We start from the raw sequence: 17093 nt of genomic DNA, 5'->3' as shown, positions 1-17093 counted from the left end.
TGTTTGATGATATTGGATAGTAGCAAGTTCTATAATGTGAGAGGGAATGTGGTGGGGGTAGGCAAGGACCTCTTGTACATATGCAGATATGCAGAAAGATGCGCATTGTCAGCTGTGGCTCTATTGTGTGGTTTCTGATGGGCATGGAGCTCTCTTTCCTCCTGGGGATTTTGATCTGACAGAGGAGTTCTTTGACTTTAAGATGCAAGGACAATGAAGCTTAAAGTAGCAAGCTAGTAAGGGTGTGTGTAGGGACGCAGGTGGCGCTGTGGGTTAAAGCCTCAGCGCCTAGGACTTGCCGATCGAAAGGTCGGCGGTTCGAATCCCTGCAGCGGGGTGCGCTCCCGCTGCTCGGTCCCAGCGCCTGCCAACCTAGCAGTTCGAAAGCACCTCCGGGTGCAAGTAGATAAATAGGGACCGCTTACCAGCGGGAAGGTAAACGGCGTTTCCGTGTGCGGCTCTGGCTCGCCAGAGCAGCAATGTCACGCTGGCCACGTGACCCGGAAGTGTCTCCGGACAGCACTGGCCCCTGGCCTCTTAAGTGAGATGGGCGCACAACCCCAGAGTCTGTCAAGACTGGCCCGTACGGGCAGGGGTACCTTTACCTTTTTAAGGGTGTGTGTGCTGTGTTGATTCTTCTAAAACAACATTGCTCCTTCAGTGAGGTAATGCAAGTGACGTTCTTAGTAGTATCATATGCTGACTATGTGGGAAATAGGCTGATTCATATTGGCTTTGTCTTATCTGTACAGTAGTTATATTATTAATTGTTTGTTAGTGGTATATACATTATGCAAACATTCCTTGAGCTTAGAGGGTCAGTCACTTTGTGTATCAAATCACATGGTGAACTTTGAAACATATAACTGGGAATGTGAATAGGGAGTGAAAACAGGTGTGATACTGTCAATTTGTTTCACATTTTCAAAAACAAAATAAGATTAGTATTTATTTACTGAAAATACAAACCTGCAGGCATTGTTTAGTGCAGTGCTTGTTTTCTATTAAAAAAAACTTTGAATGTGACCTGGAAAGTTTTAGTACATAAACACTTAGGACTTACGGTAATATGAACTTTGCTGTAGAGATGCACTTACATACAGCATGGTTTTTGCTCTGCTCCTTTCTGGATAACTTCGGTCCCCTAAAATAATTCTGCAAAAGCTGCTCTTGAAGGCAACAATGTAATGTTACATATAAATAAATCTTGTGAGTATAAACAAAGTACTAACTGGACCCTCAGATCATCTTCAGCAGTCTTTCTGTAGATGCTGTTGCCAAATAAGGCTGAGGCAGGTGGCTTCTAACGAGAGGGCCTTTTCCGTGGTGGTTCCTCATTGTGGAATGCCCCCACCAAAGAGGAGCTGCCCAAAGAGGTCCAATGCTACATTGTGGTCTTTTCAGCAACATTTGATTTTCAGTTGATTGCCTTTAATGGTTTAGACTGCTTTTTCATTGTGGCTTGTTTTATTCTGATTTTTTTCTGATTTTTGAACTCACTTTTATGTTCGTATTGCATTTTTACACATTATGAGGGTTTTTAAAAAATTGCACACTGCCTAGATAATTTTCTGTTAATGGGTGATATAAAGAGGCTATGAACAAAATAAAAACACAGAACAAAGCCAATGGCAAAACTCCGATTAAGTTGAATGTTAGGGGTATGCTCTTTAATATGTTTCTTCAACTGTGATTGCCATTGGTTACTATTCATAGTCTCCTGACTCTTAAGTGGGACTTGTAGAAAAGAAGGTTGTTTTCTTTTTCAGAGGAAGATCACAGAATGAACTGATGTGTAAAACTCCTGGGGGTCGGGACGGACTGTTTTGTACCAAGCAGCATGAAGGAGGATGTGCACCTGTACAACAGCAATAACTGTTTCCTGTAGAGGACTCAATATACATCTTCCTCTGTGAAAACCACTGCTGATTATTTGGAGGAAGCTGTTGCTGTTGCTGTGTTGACCACATAATTTGTGAGAGGGCCACCAGATACTATTTTGATAAAGTATCCAAGCAAGAGAAAGATAGTAGTGTAATTCCATTGCTGACTGGAAGCAATAATGGGTTGAATGAGGGCATGAGGCCAGTAAGCTAAAGGTGAATCTTGATGTGACATGGGTCCTGTTGGCAGGTGATTCTTGTATCCAGAAGTTGAGTAGATAGTCTTTTCTTGATGGGATTTCATTTCCTCTAATGCAGTAATGGCCAAACTTGGTTTTGGGACTACAGTTCCCATCATCCCTGACCACTGGTCCTGTTAGCTAGGGATGATGGGAGTTGTGGTCCCAAAACAGCTGGAGGGCCAAGTTTGGCCATCACTGCTCTAATGGAACGATGGTTTATCTGCAGAGCAATAGTTCAGTAGCGAGGAACTCGGGGTGGGGCACAATTGGCCCTATAATCCTATCTGTTCCTTAAAACTGTCCCTGGGCCACACCCCCTTCCTGGCCATACCGCGTACTTGGTGTTCAAAATTCCCAATGTGCCAGGTGCATTTTGCAACCGTGGAGATCTCTGGATGCCAGGTTGATGACTGACCTCTCCATCTAGCTGGCTAGTGCTGTGGTGTTGCATGTGGCAGCACCATAACAAAAGATATGTAGCTTGTGCTTCTGCACTGCCGTGTGAATTAGCAGACTTGGCGTCTGTGTTGCCACATGAGCTGCAATCCTAGGTGCACTTACTTGAGGATAAGAAAGCCCCACTGGACACAACGGGGCTTATTTCCAAGCAAATAAATTTCACCACAAAAAAGATGCTTAGACATTCCATTGTGGTGCCCATAACCTAAGTTTAAGGTGCCATTTAGTGATTAGCTTATAAATCTGCATTACTAACACAGCTCACATGACCCTGCTCCACACCACCCTTGAATGTTTTTGTGTGGCTGGAATGTGTCCTTGAATGATGTTTCTTGTTTGCCCGGATGGAGGATAGAGAAGGGATGTTTGGAAAAACTAAGCTACTGTACATATGTAAAATTTGCATTCACTTTACTTTTGCCTTTGGATCTGTCCACTAATGGCAATTGACTCCCAGAAGGTTGTTCAGAAGGGAATGTGGCCCTTAGGCTTGAAAAGGTTCCCCATCCTTGTAATTATGTATTTATTGCATGAGTCTTTCTGCATGCCAATAAGGGCAATGAAGAAGGCCCAATTCTTTGATTCCGTTGCATCTTCAAGTCGTCCAGTTGAACCTTTTTGTATTTTCTGAGGTCTATTTTAGATCTTTCGGAAAAGTGTTGCTGTTTGTTTGCAAGGTACTTTGAGGGCAAAGTCACTCACTTCCATAGCAGTCTTGGTGCTCCTGGATCCATCTCTCTAGGCCTTGGTATCTAGAAGTGCTTTTTACCAGATTTAGTAAGACAGCTGAGGCCGTTTTGTGACCAGGATAGCCTGTTGTCCAGGTGCTGGTAACTTCCAGATTGGATTACTGCAATGTGCTCTATGTGGGACTGTCCTTGGGGTTGCCCTGGAAACTGCAGCTGGTGCAAAATGCAGAGGCTTGAGTGCTCACTGGGATGGAATAGTCACATCATATTACATTGGTGCTGAAGAATTGCACTGGCTGCCAATTAACTATCAGGCTAGATTCAAGGTGCTGGCTTTGGTGTACAAAGCCCTATCCAGGGCGGAGTGCAACATGCAATTTACAACAAAAAGTCAACTAAAAACAGCAAACTTGATATTGAAATAAATTGATAAACTGTAAATAACAATAGCAGTTTAAAAACATATTAAACCAAATTTTACCCAGAGTAAACCTGTTGTGCTTAGAATTTCAGTGTGTTTGCACTGAGTAAAACTTAGCTGACTACCACTACAGAGCAGGCTCCTCACCCTGGGACAGTAAATATACCAATACATTTCAAATGCTCAGGCAAACAGGTGAGTCTGTATTTGGCACCAAAATGATAATAGTGTCAGTGCCAAGCATACTACAGTTGTACCTCGGGTTACAGACGCTTCAGGTTGCGTTTTTTCGGGTTGCAGACCACCGAAATCCGGAAGTACTAGAACGGGTTACTTTTGGGTTTTGGTGGTCGCGCATGCGCAGAAGTGCCAAATCACAACCCGTGCATGCGCAGACGTGCCCTTGCGGGCTGTGGGTTGCGGACATGCATCCCGCACGGATCGCATTTGCAATCTGAGCGTCCACTGTACTAGAACTAGATCAAGTGCATTCCAATACTAGGGCCACCACAAGGTAAATGTTGCTTCTTCTTTTTTGCATCACAATGTAATATACGCCCACCACCACCAGTAGTATGCAGAGAAGAGCTGCTTCTGAAGATATTGGGGCAAGGGCAGGTTGGTTCTGGGAAAGGCATTCCTTCATAGACCATCACCTTGAATTTGGCCTAGAAGTGAACATGCAGTCAATGTAAGTCCTTTAGAATTGGTGTTTTGTGATTCCATCCAGCTGAGCTGGCAGCTTCATTCTGCACTAACTGAACCCCTTGGATTGTCTTCAAATGTAACCATGCATTCAGCACACACACCACATTACTGTAGTTCTAACAGGAGGTTACCAGAGCAGAAATCACTGTGGTGAGGCTGCATCTTATTAACACATAATCTTTCTTTTATAACCTAGGATTTCAAATGTTAGTCATATTCGTTGTGAGGGACATGGATGCAGACGTTCTACTTTGAAGCTTATGCCAAGAGTTTCCAGTCTGTGGTATTGATACCTTTTAGGTGTAAAATCCTTAAGGATGTTCATGTTGCCTCCATCTACCTCTGCATGAAGAAGAAGAAGAGTTTGGATTTGATATCCCGCCTTTCACTCCCCTTCAGGAGTCTCAAAGCGGCTAACATTCTCCTTTCCCTTCCTCCCCCACAACAAACACTCTGTGAGGTGAGTGGGGCTGAGAGACTTCAGAGAAGTGTGACTAGCCCAAGGTCACCCAGCAGCTGCATGTGGAGGAGCGGAGACACGAACCCGGTTCCCCAGTTTATGAGACTACCGCTCTTAACCACTACACCACACCGGCTCTGCATCTATTCGTTCTCCTGTGTTTTTTCATAGACAGTACTGTGCTAGAGAATTGTTTCCTGCTGTTCCATACTAGATATCCTTTTTGAGGTTTTATTACAATCAGGTAGCATATAAATGCTGTGAAATAAAATAAAATAATAATTTATTTCCCTGTTTATGCAGGATGGTGATGGTTAGAATTGAGGGTGTAATAGTATACAGTACATGACTGGTCCTCACAGTGCCTGGTTTAGGTATGAGTAAAAACATGAGTTTGTCATTTCAGTGGTTGGTGAAAATGACATGTAGAAATCAAGCTGTGCAGGAAGACCTTTTGCCAGGGGTAGGAAAATCCTAAGGTGTTTAATAAAAGTGCTTAAAATCTTCGTAATTTTCTTCCCCAACCCATCCATGCACATGCTAGTGCTTTAAAACTTGATATTGGGGTTGAAAAAGAAACATTTGATTCTTCACAGTCCTACCATGAAGAACCATCACTTGTGTGGATTTGGGAGTTTGTAGGAATATATATACTACATATTCATGGTCCAACTTAGCAACTTGTCAAGGGTCTACATCTTTTTCTCATAGTATACTTGCATCTTACTCCTTTCAGCTTTCAGTGTAGAATGAGTTGGTGGACTGACTTGGGTGTGTGGGTGTGTATGTGTAAAATATGTGTATACACTATAGCATAAATATAGTATAAATTTGTAGAAAATGTGATGTTTACATAAACTGAAGAAATGTAACACCCTTTCTTGGGAAGAAGGGTTGGAATTCTATGTTTAATTTGTGAAGTTATTCACAAAAAGTTAGTGTGAGAATTTGCAAGAACTTAAAAAGTGAATATGTTCAACTCTAACTCTGAAACTTCATACTGTACTTGTGAAGTTGTAAATTGGTCCTGTAATGGTGAAGATTGTGCCTAGGTTTTGGGGTGGGGGCTGGGATTTTGATCTATTTAGTGGCTGTAAAATGATACAGTGAGACTGCTAGTTTTTTCTTTAAAGCAGAGATGGGGGGAACATGTGACTGTCCAGATGTTGTTGGATTCTAAGCCATGTCAACTCCATCCAGCATGACCAAATGGTCAGGGATGGTTGAAATTGTAGACCAGCAACACTTGGAGGGCAGTAGCTTCCTCACCTCTGCTCTAAAGCTTACTTTAATTTACATCAGTGCAGATGTCCCAGCCCAGTGAGCTTATGGAGGTAGAGACTGCTCAACAGTCCTTGCATCCTACTGTATTCCTACTTGTGTGAGAACTCTGTGTGCATTTGAATCCTGCAGAATTCTGGAGGATGTCTCTATCTTTTTCAGAATAAATAACATTGTGTTTTGGTGAGTCACTTAGATGTTCTGAGCAGAGGCAGGCCTGCAATCCTGTGCATGCTCATTCACTCAGTAGGATGTGTTTCTGAGTACATATATCTAGGTTTTGGGTGGCATATTTGCTTACTGTATTCAGTATAGCCGTGTGATAGAATGAGGGGGGAGATTGTTGAGTATCTTGAACCCTATTTTCAAGCAGCAGAATTCTGTGGTTAGATCATCTGATCTGAAAATAGAGTACATTAAACAAACATTTGGGTCTTGTTCGGATGTTGTACAGGCTTCCTTCCCCTTTTTGCACAGCTAGGATTAGTAGTTGTTAACATTTTGCTTTCACATTCTTTTAACTGCAGTTTGTGTCATCTGGTGTGATTAAAACTAACTATGGTTAATTTTCAAGGTTGTTGTTTTTTTAAAAAAAATTAACTACCTTGTTGAAACTAAGAATATTTTATATTAACCACAATTCGCAGTTTGGACAACATGACAAGTCACGGTTAACTGCAAGTAGAAGTGAAAGCTTCTGAACTCCACCTCTGAGTGGTGCAGGAAGAGGACAGCAGAAGAGAAATGTACAACTTAAAGAGGGCTAGGCTGAGTCACATAACGCTGAAACACTTTTTAGTGTGATGCCTGGACACAGCCACATTGTTACAGTAGAATTATTTAGGAATGATTGAGGGAATTGTAATAACTGGGAATGCCAAATACTCTAGTGATTTTGTTTTAGTGTGAATGACATAATCAGTGGTAAATAGAGAATATTTACAGTTTGTTTGTTTTTGTTTTATAGCATGCTTGAGATGTATCTGAATATTGAACCTTTCAGACACATAACCTGTGCTATTGATTTGACTGCCTCATTGAGTCTTGGTAAGTTGTCTTTAAATAATGCATATTAAAATAGCTATTTTATGAATGAAAATGTAGTTTTATGTAATTGTATCCATAAACTATCCATTTTGTTCTTTGAGAAAGCTGCTGTTGTTTTATTTTTTTATTGTTTTTTTTGCTGAAATTTTGGCCTCATATATGAAAATGATTTGTTGGCTAAAATGCACTAAACATTTAATCAGAGGTCAGAGCACCATAAGAAAGTGAAGGAAAGATTGTATCCACTTTGATCACACCTATATCTGTCTGGGGTAATGGAAATCCTATTGTATGGTCACACATACTTAGTTGGTCCAGCTGTAACTCCTAATCTTGATTTTATGCTATGTAAATGAGCTCTGCACTTGCATGCATTCTCCCTCACGCCCAGTTTAGTTTCAGACCTTAGTTTGCTGTTAGCATCCAAACTGGCAAAGCAGAATTGTAAAACCAGTTTAAACAATAATCTGGAATTCTCATTTGTAGACAAACCATTACGTGTTAGTAAATTGGAAGGTGAGGAAGGAAAGCTGAGCATGCAAGAAGTGAGAGCAAATAAACACAGTGCCTTGTTCATTGCATCTGAACTGGCCTAGAAATTCAGGCTTCTTACATCAGGCAATTATTCATATGTATAGATGTGTGTGTGATAGATTTAATTTTGACGTCTGAGATGTTAAGGCCAGGTTTGCCAACCATTTCTTGGTCCATGGACATATTTTCACACTAGAGGAATTGTCATGGCATCACACACAAAACAATCTATTATTCTTATTGGTACAATAGAATTATTATTTCAAGCCTAATTTCAGCTGGGCAGAAGGGACCCTGCAGTTACCAGGGAAGATCTCTATGGATCCTTGTGTACCTGTGGGTGTCACAATGGAAGCACCTGCATTAGAGTGTAGCTGTAGACTTGAGGACTATAGTTTACAAAATGTAGTGTGCTTCTCCACCATCTCCTTCTAAACAGAGTTTGAATATGAGGGGATTATCAAAAGCAGTTTATGATCTGGCACAGGAACCTTTCTATTGAAAGGTGCTGTGAAATATCCCACAGGAAAGTTTTAAGCCCTTGTACTAGTTACCCTTTTGGAGCCTCCTAATAGTTCTTTTGCAACTGTTGTGACCTTAAAATGTAAAGAAAAGCTGTAATTTAATTTTATCAATATTTTGTACTCACTTATATACTTCAATCAATCAGACCCTTGCAATCCAAGGGGGTCTTCAACTGCCTATATCCTCATCTTAAATTTGATGAAATCGTTACCTATTTTCTATTCCTGTGACATATTGTACCATTATAAGGTGGCTAAATTGACCTGAATCTCCCATTTCAAGTTTTTGTTCATTGGAATTTCTTTTAGCCCAGTAGTTGAGCCACAACTCTCTGTTTTTCGAAGGAGAACCTCCTGATTTGATTGGCTGGAGTTGTGACAGCTGGGAGAAGCTAGCCAGGACTATAATTTTAGCAAGGGAGCTTGGAGGGAGCTCACTTTACAAGCAAGAGTGAAGCCCCAGATAACAAAGTGACAATATAATGTGAGTGAGCCAGCAGGGTGAAGCTTGGGCAGACTATACTCCTCCTAACAGATCCCAAATTCCATAGTAAAGAAGCTCAATAAATAATAATTGGTTTCAAATAGAAAGCCATCGGTGTGGGGGCTATTCAGTGTATTGCACAGAATATTCCACACAAAATGGTTTACCTGCTAGACAGAAGTCATGGGTTGTGCTTGGTGTAATGAGCATCTAGCCATCAGAGAGGAAGTTGAGGTTGTTGCATGTGAAAGACATAATTTAGTTGGAATGAACAAATATCCTCCTTGTGTGGTATTCAACTAAGTTTTATCCAGAGCAGACCCATTGAGATGAATGATCATGACTAAGTTAAACCTGTTTAGTAAGTAAGAGAGAGTGATCAACCATACCAGAGACAAAGGTCAAGAAGTATGAGGATTGAAAAGTGATATTTAGATTATTCAGTGATGAGTTATCAGTGATTTTTGTGATGACATCCTCGTAGTGCCTGCATGTGGACTATCATTTATTGGGCCCATCAGCTCCTGCCTCCCTTCTCCACCATAATGTCTGTGAGGATACAATTAGAAGCTTTTGCTTCATTTTTAACTAACCAAAAGTTAATGTAGTGTCCAAACCCAGACAAACTGTATGGTTTGTTGAAACAAGTTAAGTTCAAACCATATTTTATGAAGATGTCTTAATTAAATCATAATAAAATAAACCACACTTTAGGGTTTGGACATAATGCTAGGCTTCCAATCTTCTCACAACTGTTGCAGGATACAGGGGCAGGGGTTGTGGTACACAAACCCAGGACTTGTTCATGTAATAGATAAATAAAAGTTTGTTATGTCTAGATGCAGTCTGTATTTTTTGTAGACAAATTTTAGAAGTATTGCTGGCACAGACATAATCTAGAAAGGCCGGGCTAGTTGCATAGTAGACTAGTGATCTATCTTGGATTGGTTATAAAAGAGACTTGTTGTCTAGATTAAATTTGATACTTTGAATGTACTGCAGGCTGAAAAACCTGGATAGTAGGTTTAATATTTCATTGTCAAGATGCCTCTGAATGATATCCTGAGAACTGTAGCCAGTAATGGTGCATGTTAGTCCCACAGGGATGTACAAATACTGGAGAGGAAACTTCTTAAGCACCCAGAGATGAAAACAGCCTTAGTGTGATTTGACCTGTAGATTTAAAAAAGCAGGTATAGTAGTATCTTCTGTGCAAAATCTTATGTAAGTGATGGTTCAGGCTTAAGTAATAGAATACAATATTCCTGAAGATGTAAAGTGTTCTTAGATTCTGCTCCCTACCGAATACGCCCCAAATTTGAAAGAAAATACTTCTCCCTTAATGGACCTTTTATGTTTAATCCATTGACTTGGTAGGTGAGTATAGATTTTAATAAAGTAATGTGCGTGAAATTGTGTTATTCCATAGAGATAGCAATTTGGCTTAAATATGCTGCACATTTGAGATTTGGCATAAACTTCAGTTAGATATCATATCAGCATATGCTCACATAATATGTTGATGCTGAAGAAAAAGCATATATAAAAGTATTACCAAAATGTCAGAGAAGGGTAGCTGTTTTACTTATATTTTTCCTACTACAACAGATTGTTTAAGGTACCACTGAACAAAATCTCTGATCCAGAGACAGATAGTATAATGTATTCATGTTGAAATCAGTGAGACCTAGTAATGACTGATTAATTTGTCATCTTGAGTTCTGCACGATTTCATGTGACTAACTTTCTCTGGATTGTGGTTAATACATTTATTGTGACATACACTGACAAAGCAGGTTCTAGCCCACAACAGTGTATCATGTGACGTTTTATTGGTATCATTCTTTGGCATGTTTCAGCTGAGGAGCTCATTTTTGTAACATACATTTTTGACTGAGCCGTAAATGGGATTGATCAGAGAGATTTATTCCTTAGCAGATGAATAAATCATTTCTTTTTTTCATGGTCTCACAAGAGCTACCTGATGCCATTTACTGCAACTATTTTGTTGCATAGTGTTAAGTGCTGGCCTTCACTGGCAAAGAGAGCACCGCAGGTGGTGTATGGAGGTTGCCCAAGTGGCAAGGAAGGTGCTTTCAGTAACCAATGGCAAGTCTTGAAATCAGGTGTTTTGAGGTAGACCTGCGGTGGTGGAAGCTTTGCTTTTGTGGGATCCAAAGTCTGACAGATCCCCAAGGGGCCTGATTTAGGGGCCCTGAGCTACACCATTCTGGAACTGGCACAGTGAACTATGAGAACACTCCAGCCCTAGTCTTTTGTCCTGGCTGTCACAAGCACCAGGGCTTGAGTTACAATGGTCATCTTGGTCTGAGCTGGCCATGTAAACCATGGGTAGGCAAACTAAGGCCCGTGTTATTTGTGGGGCATAGGAATTAGTTCATTCCCCCCCCCCAAAAAAATATAGTCTGGTCCCCCACAAAGTCTGAGGGACAGTGGACCAGCCCCCTGCTGAAAAAGTTTGCTGACCCCTGATGTAAACAGAGATTAAGAATGGACAGTCATACCTTTGCTCCATATTCCACCCATCTCTTATATCCACTTCCTTTTTTAGTGTTAGAGGACTATATGTTCTTGGTTTTAGACACAGATACCAGCTTGTATGTAGTGCTGTGATTTAAAAATATTGTTAAAAAAATATTCCTGAATCTTGCATAAAAGGCGTAGGTTGACTAGTTACAGCTCTTGCCCCTCTGCTTCAGATATTGAAACACCAGGAGGTATTTAACATAGGTGGAGAGAGAGAAGTGCACACCTGTGCACTGATTCAGCCCACTAACTTGGTTGCGTCAAGCCTGCATATAATAAAGCAGATTGTGCTTTAATTGTTGTAACCCACCCTGGGACCTTAGGGTGAAAGCGGGGTGCGGAAGACAAATCGCAGAATCATAGATGGTCATGTATTCCATTTATGCAGAGAGTGCAAGTGAGAGGAGGGGGAAGTGCTCTTGTGAGTGTAGAATAGCAGCATTGGGGGCAACCCTATGCTTCAGCTGCATGGATGACACATGTTATAATTTAATATAAGCTGCATGGATGACACATGTTATAATTTAATATATCTTGTTGAATGAAATAAAATGGTTTCAAAATCAGACCTTCATGGCAGATAATTTGCATGTTAAGTATTCTTTATGGAAGTGTGTGGTTTGTCTAGAAATGGATTCAAAGAATAGGAATGTTAGAAAAAATAGTATTTTGTGTTGTTTTATGTTGCTTATTCTAAATCTGGGTTTTCACATTAAAATAATAGTTGTGTAATGGAAAATGGTTTTTCTAAATTAAATCTTAAGTTCTGATAGAGAGGATGCGTTACAGATTTGCCAATGAAAGAAATGTCACTTTAATTTGTGAAGAACACGTAAGATTTTAATTTTGTGGCCACAAACAGGACAACTGAATTCTTACCTCTTCAGAGATGACCTAGTGTATATTTGAAGCCAGATCCTCCCCCCCCCCCAAAAAAAGTATTTGCTATAAGCCTTACTGAGGATGGTAAAAGATCTACCCAAGTGAGTGCTTGACAGTAAATAGTGCTAATTAAATACAGGGCCTGACAATGACACTGATTCTTGGATGAGGGCCAGTAGATTTGTCTTGGTTTTCAGAAAATTTAATTTTCTAGCTCTGTTTATCTACCAGCTTGTTAAAAGATCTAAGGACACTTCAGTGTGATGATGCCGCTGACTTTGCTGTTTTAAGCTTCTGCTGGAAACAGCTTTTGCATTGTTATTTTCTCAGTTTTTGATGCTCAGACTGTGAGTGCTTATGTAACTGAAATGGCACTACCCCCACACAAAAGGCACGTCCTTACAGACCTGGGCGTGTAAAGTTTGTGTAAGTACAGTAAATGGGGGGGGGGACTTCTAGGAGTGATGAGTATGCTCAGTAGCTATGCAGTGCTGACTGACAGTTGGGTTGGCATATAAAAAAGGGGAGGTGGAATGAAATTGAGTGTACTTCATCTGGCAACATTTTGTTATAGGTCCCACTTGTTTTTTATTCTAGTAGTAAAAATACATGCATATACTTACTCACTTGGTGTTGTGTTAAAATGATTGTTGTAGTTCAGATTTGTAAGTATTTGGTGATTCGTAAGTATTGATGCTCTGGTTTGTGCCCAGTATTTCTCTCAATTGCAGCCAGAAGGTTACGACTAGCAAGCAAGTAAAATGGTATGTTCAAACAAGAATGTGTCTTGCAGTTTCTTTGTATAGCTTAAAATATGCATTTTGACCTTTTTATTTCTATTACCGAGGCTTGGTATGTACCCTGCTGTTTCTGCAAGGCTGGAATCCCAAGATTTGGTGGCAGGGTCCAGAACTGCAGTTTTGAGCTGCTGATAATGGTTACTTCCACACTAGCAATGTGTGAAAGGTAGCAGCCCATACCACAGAGGCATACAAAGCAGTTATTGCCATGATTTTTCATATGTAGTTGCATCAAAACTTGGCTGTTCTTCTTGTACTGATAGTGGCATGACCTTCAGCTTCTTTACTTTCAGAAAATATTAGAAAGTTATTATTACAGCATATAATTAGTAGATCCCTTGAAATTGTTGTTGTTTAGTCGTTTAGTCATGTCCGACTCTTCGTGACCCCATGGACCAGAGCACGCCAGGCACTCCTGTCTTCCACTGGCTCAGACTCATGTTTGTAGCTTCGAGAACACTGTCCAACCATCTCGTCCTCTGTCATCCCCTTCTCCTTGTGCCTTCAATCTTTCCCAACATCAGGGTCTTTTCCAGGGACCCACTAAAGGATTGCTGCTAATGGGGGATTCATGGAAATCAGTTCCATAGCAAAGCTGAGAAGGCATGTCAAAGCCCTACATGCAGTTGTAGCATCTTCTTCCTCTGGCAGTGAAGTTCAGTTATTTAGAGGTGTAATTTTTTACCAGCACACCACACTGTGTGTGTATGTTCATGAAGGGGGACAGAAGGGTCCTTTGCTGCTGCAGTTTTGTGAGCACTACTTCTGCCAGCAGTGTGACGTCGTTGCTCCTCAAGTACGCTTGCTTAGAAGGAAGTGCACACAAATGTCACCTTAATCCCCAAAGAGCTTCACTTGCTATTTCCCTGTGGAATGAATGAAATGCTTTCAGATTCAGTCAATGTGCTACTCTTCCTTTTCAAGTAAATTTATGTAACAGGCACAGCAGTACACTATTTGAATCCCAAAGAGTCATGCCACATTGTAGCAGAGAAGGACCAGCAAAGCAAAAACTTCTGTATTTCTTCTCCTTTCTTTGAAGTAAATTGCAAGCTTATTTTATGAAGGGTGACAGATTTGGGGCTAGGAATAACTTCGACTATGCCTGTCCCAAATAATTCCCCACCCAAATTTCCAGTTGGGCTACGTAAGGCAAATAAGCACTTTGCTACCATTTGTGGTTAGTGGTTGGTGGGTGTTTGCATCTGGGAGACACAAGCTACCAGTATCATTGTAGCTTCAGCACTAATTCACATGTTGAAAAGATAGCGCCCCCTCCCAAAAAAGTTTTGTTGTGTTGTTGGCATTGCATACGAGAAGACAGTGTAAGCGATATGAGAGAGCTGAATCAAGTATTGCTGCAAAAAGTTGCTACTTACACTTTTACTAAGGCATTGGATAACATATAACAGTTCTTGAGATTTTTTTATTACTGAACTGGAAATAAAACTGAGCGGACTGGTGTGTAGCTTAATAAATGCTAGCTTGTGGCCTGGTTTGCATGCAGTGCCATGCTGAACTATGACACAGCACAAATGAGCCAATGTGCAGGCTCCTAGAGAGCAGATGGTGGCCACACTAAAATCCATGCTCCAAGTTGCTACAGAGTGGACTTATAAGATCTTTGGAACTTGTGGAAGAAGCTCTCACAGTCACAAACCACAGTGATCTACAATGTGTATAAAGAATAAGGTGGTCTCTCAAGTAACCTGGTTCTTAGCTGCATAGGAACTTATATGTTAGTACCAACATCTTGAACTTGGCCCAGTAGCAGATTGGCAGCTAGTGCAAATCCTTCTAGCAGGTGGCAGTTTGCCAGAGCATAAGTCATAGGGTACTGCTGCAGTCTGTTTAGTTGTAAATTTTGCGGTTATTCGCTCAGTGTATACCCTCGGTTAAAATTTGTGTTCTGGGTTATTTCCATTGCATCAATATAGCTGTAATAGTGAGGAGAATGTGACCTATTGTTGAAGATAAACATTTCCTGCCCCTGCCCCAAGACAGGGGGGAAATGGAGAGTGTACTTAAAACCTTTCATTGGGCCCCTTCCCCTCTATTTTTTTTTAAAGTATTAAACTTCCTGTTTGCACTACAGAACAGATGGACGTCTAAAATGCAGTGTCAGGAAACTTTTTTAGTGTTTGCAGCATTCCTAACAGAATAGCTCATTTTGCATGTGCTGAATTTATAAAGAAGCAATAGAGGACATTTATTAGCTTTTCCTTATTGTTGGGAAGGAGACGAGTAAGCAGCTCCACATGGCTGGCATTTTAGAGAATGGAAGAGTGGCCCTTCTTGAAGTTATATTTGTGGTAATGCAAATGTGTGGTGCTGTCTGCTTCCAAGAGCTATGAGGATGATCAGTGCAGCCATTTTGCAGAATCTACTGACTTGTCCTGCTTAACAGACAAAAATTGCTCATATTTGGCATGATTTGGGTTTTACTAAACTTTCTGCCTCAAGAACCATAGGTGTAGATAGAAGGACCAGTTAAGAGTGGATAGGTTTTGGATTGCATACTGGCACAGGGAAAGTGCTTCAGGGGATAATAGAAACAAACAAGGGATCATGAGGAAATAGTGACATAGCTGCAGAATCTGACAGATATTTATGGATCTGTATCCCAGAGACACTTGGGACACAAGTCATTGTTGCTGTTTTTCATGGTTTCTGAGGTTTGCAACTTTAGGGTTACCCTGGTTCCTTAATTATATCTGGACCATTTGGCTGCAGTGGTGTCTGTGGAGTTAGTGGAGCACTGTGGAGGCAGTGCTGTCATTCTTTTAGGGATTTTTATCCTATCTTTTGAATTCTTTCCGCACAACCCCTGGAGTGTCACAGATGCACAAAAACAAAATGCAGTTAATACAGTGGAACAACAACATATTTTTTAAAGAGTTGAATAAAACCGGCATAAAACTTATTCTGCCATGGATTAAAAATTAATTACAATTTTATGGGAGATTAAAAAGGGAGATTAAAAAGGATTTTGTCTGGCACTGAAGAGGTAACAAAGTCGGCACCAGGTGAACATTGTTGGGGAGAGCATCACAGCATGCGTGTTTGATTGCTTAGTATTTTAGCCTTAGTTCTTGCATTCCCTTTTTCATTTTTCTACATAGCGATATAACTCTGTACATTGTGATTTAGAAAACCACATTCTGATTTCAGTATTGTGAATATATAGTACTTGTTCAAACACAAGTTTATCTCAGTTTATTGCCTTGTAACCACAGATTGAAGTCGTAAGTTAAAATAAATGTAAGGAGGCATCATGCCTTAAATAAAACAGTAAAACCAGTTTGTTTTGTGTTTTCAATTCACCCTTGCCTCATTAGATATTTGGCTAACACATAAAGGAACTACTGTTGTAAATTCTTATGATTTCTGCTTCATTGTAGTTTTATCATAGATTGTAGTTTACAAGGTAAGTCCATTGCTTAGAGTGGCTCTGTTCTGTGTATAAACTACCTTTCAATATCACCCAGAGTGTTTAGTCCTCAGAAAATGATGGGGCATGATGATTTCTTAACTGAATTAGTGTAGCTATAAAAAAGAAAATGAAATCTGTTTTGTCACAAGTCTTGTAAAAGAGAACTTATTTAGCAACTGTTAAAGATGGAAGTGCTTTTCGCATACTAATTTAGGCTCTGTCCCTCCCCCCCCCACCTCCCGCAAAAGCCAGCAAGAGCCGCCGCACGCTCTTTAAAGAGCCTAGTGCCGTCAGTCCCTTCTCCCTCCACGGGGAAGAGCCCCCAAGAGCCGCAAACACGCTCCACGCGCTCTTTAAAGGGAGCACGGCTCTTGGTTGGCTTTTGCGGGAGGTGGGGGGAGGGACAGAGAGAGGGCAGCTTAGCCGCGCGCAGCCTCTTCTGGGCAGGGGGAGCCCTCATCCCGCTGCCCAGAAGAGGCTTTGTACGGCTATCCCAGAAGACAGAACAGCAAGAGGCTATCCCAGAAGCCAGATCACTCTTGCTCTTCTGGCTTCTGGGATTCAGATTTTTTCCCCCTTGTTTTCCTCCTTCAAAAACTAGGTGCGCCTTATGGCCTGGTACATCTTATAGAGCGGAAAATACGGTATTCGTAATACTATGGATGCATTGATTTATAGGACTGCAACAATGTTTCTGTG

The 17093-nt window shown here is 40.8% G+C and overlaps 1 protein-coding gene across 10 annotated transcripts in view; it reads left to right on the top strand.

Annotated features, from left to right (window-relative positions):
- NCOA2 (nuclear receptor coactivator 2) overlaps positions 1 to 17093 on the top strand; it is a 129698-nt gene that overhangs the window by 5409 nt on the left and 107196 nt on the right. For 8 of the 10 annotated variants that reach the window (XM_079983038.1, XM_079983031.1, XM_079983033.1 and 5 more), the window contains exon 2: positions 7111 to 7190. The exons of 1 other annotated variant lie outside the window; for it this stretch is intronic. The gene's annotated coding sequence lies outside the window, so the exon portion shown is untranslated. Of the gene's footprint in view, positions 1 to 647; positions 666 to 7110; positions 7191 to 17093 lie in introns of those variants that run through there. One more of the 10 variants, XM_079983035.1, reaches the window with a different exon arrangement.

Source organism: Podarcis cretensis (genome assembly GCF_951804945.1).
Source record: "Podarcis cretensis genome assembly, chromosome: 7".
Taxonomy (NCBI): domain Eukaryota; kingdom Metazoa; phylum Chordata; class Lepidosauria; order Squamata; family Lacertidae; genus Podarcis; species Podarcis cretensis.
Note: the sequence above shows the minus strand (reverse complement) of the source record. Positions and strands in the feature narration are given on the sequence as shown.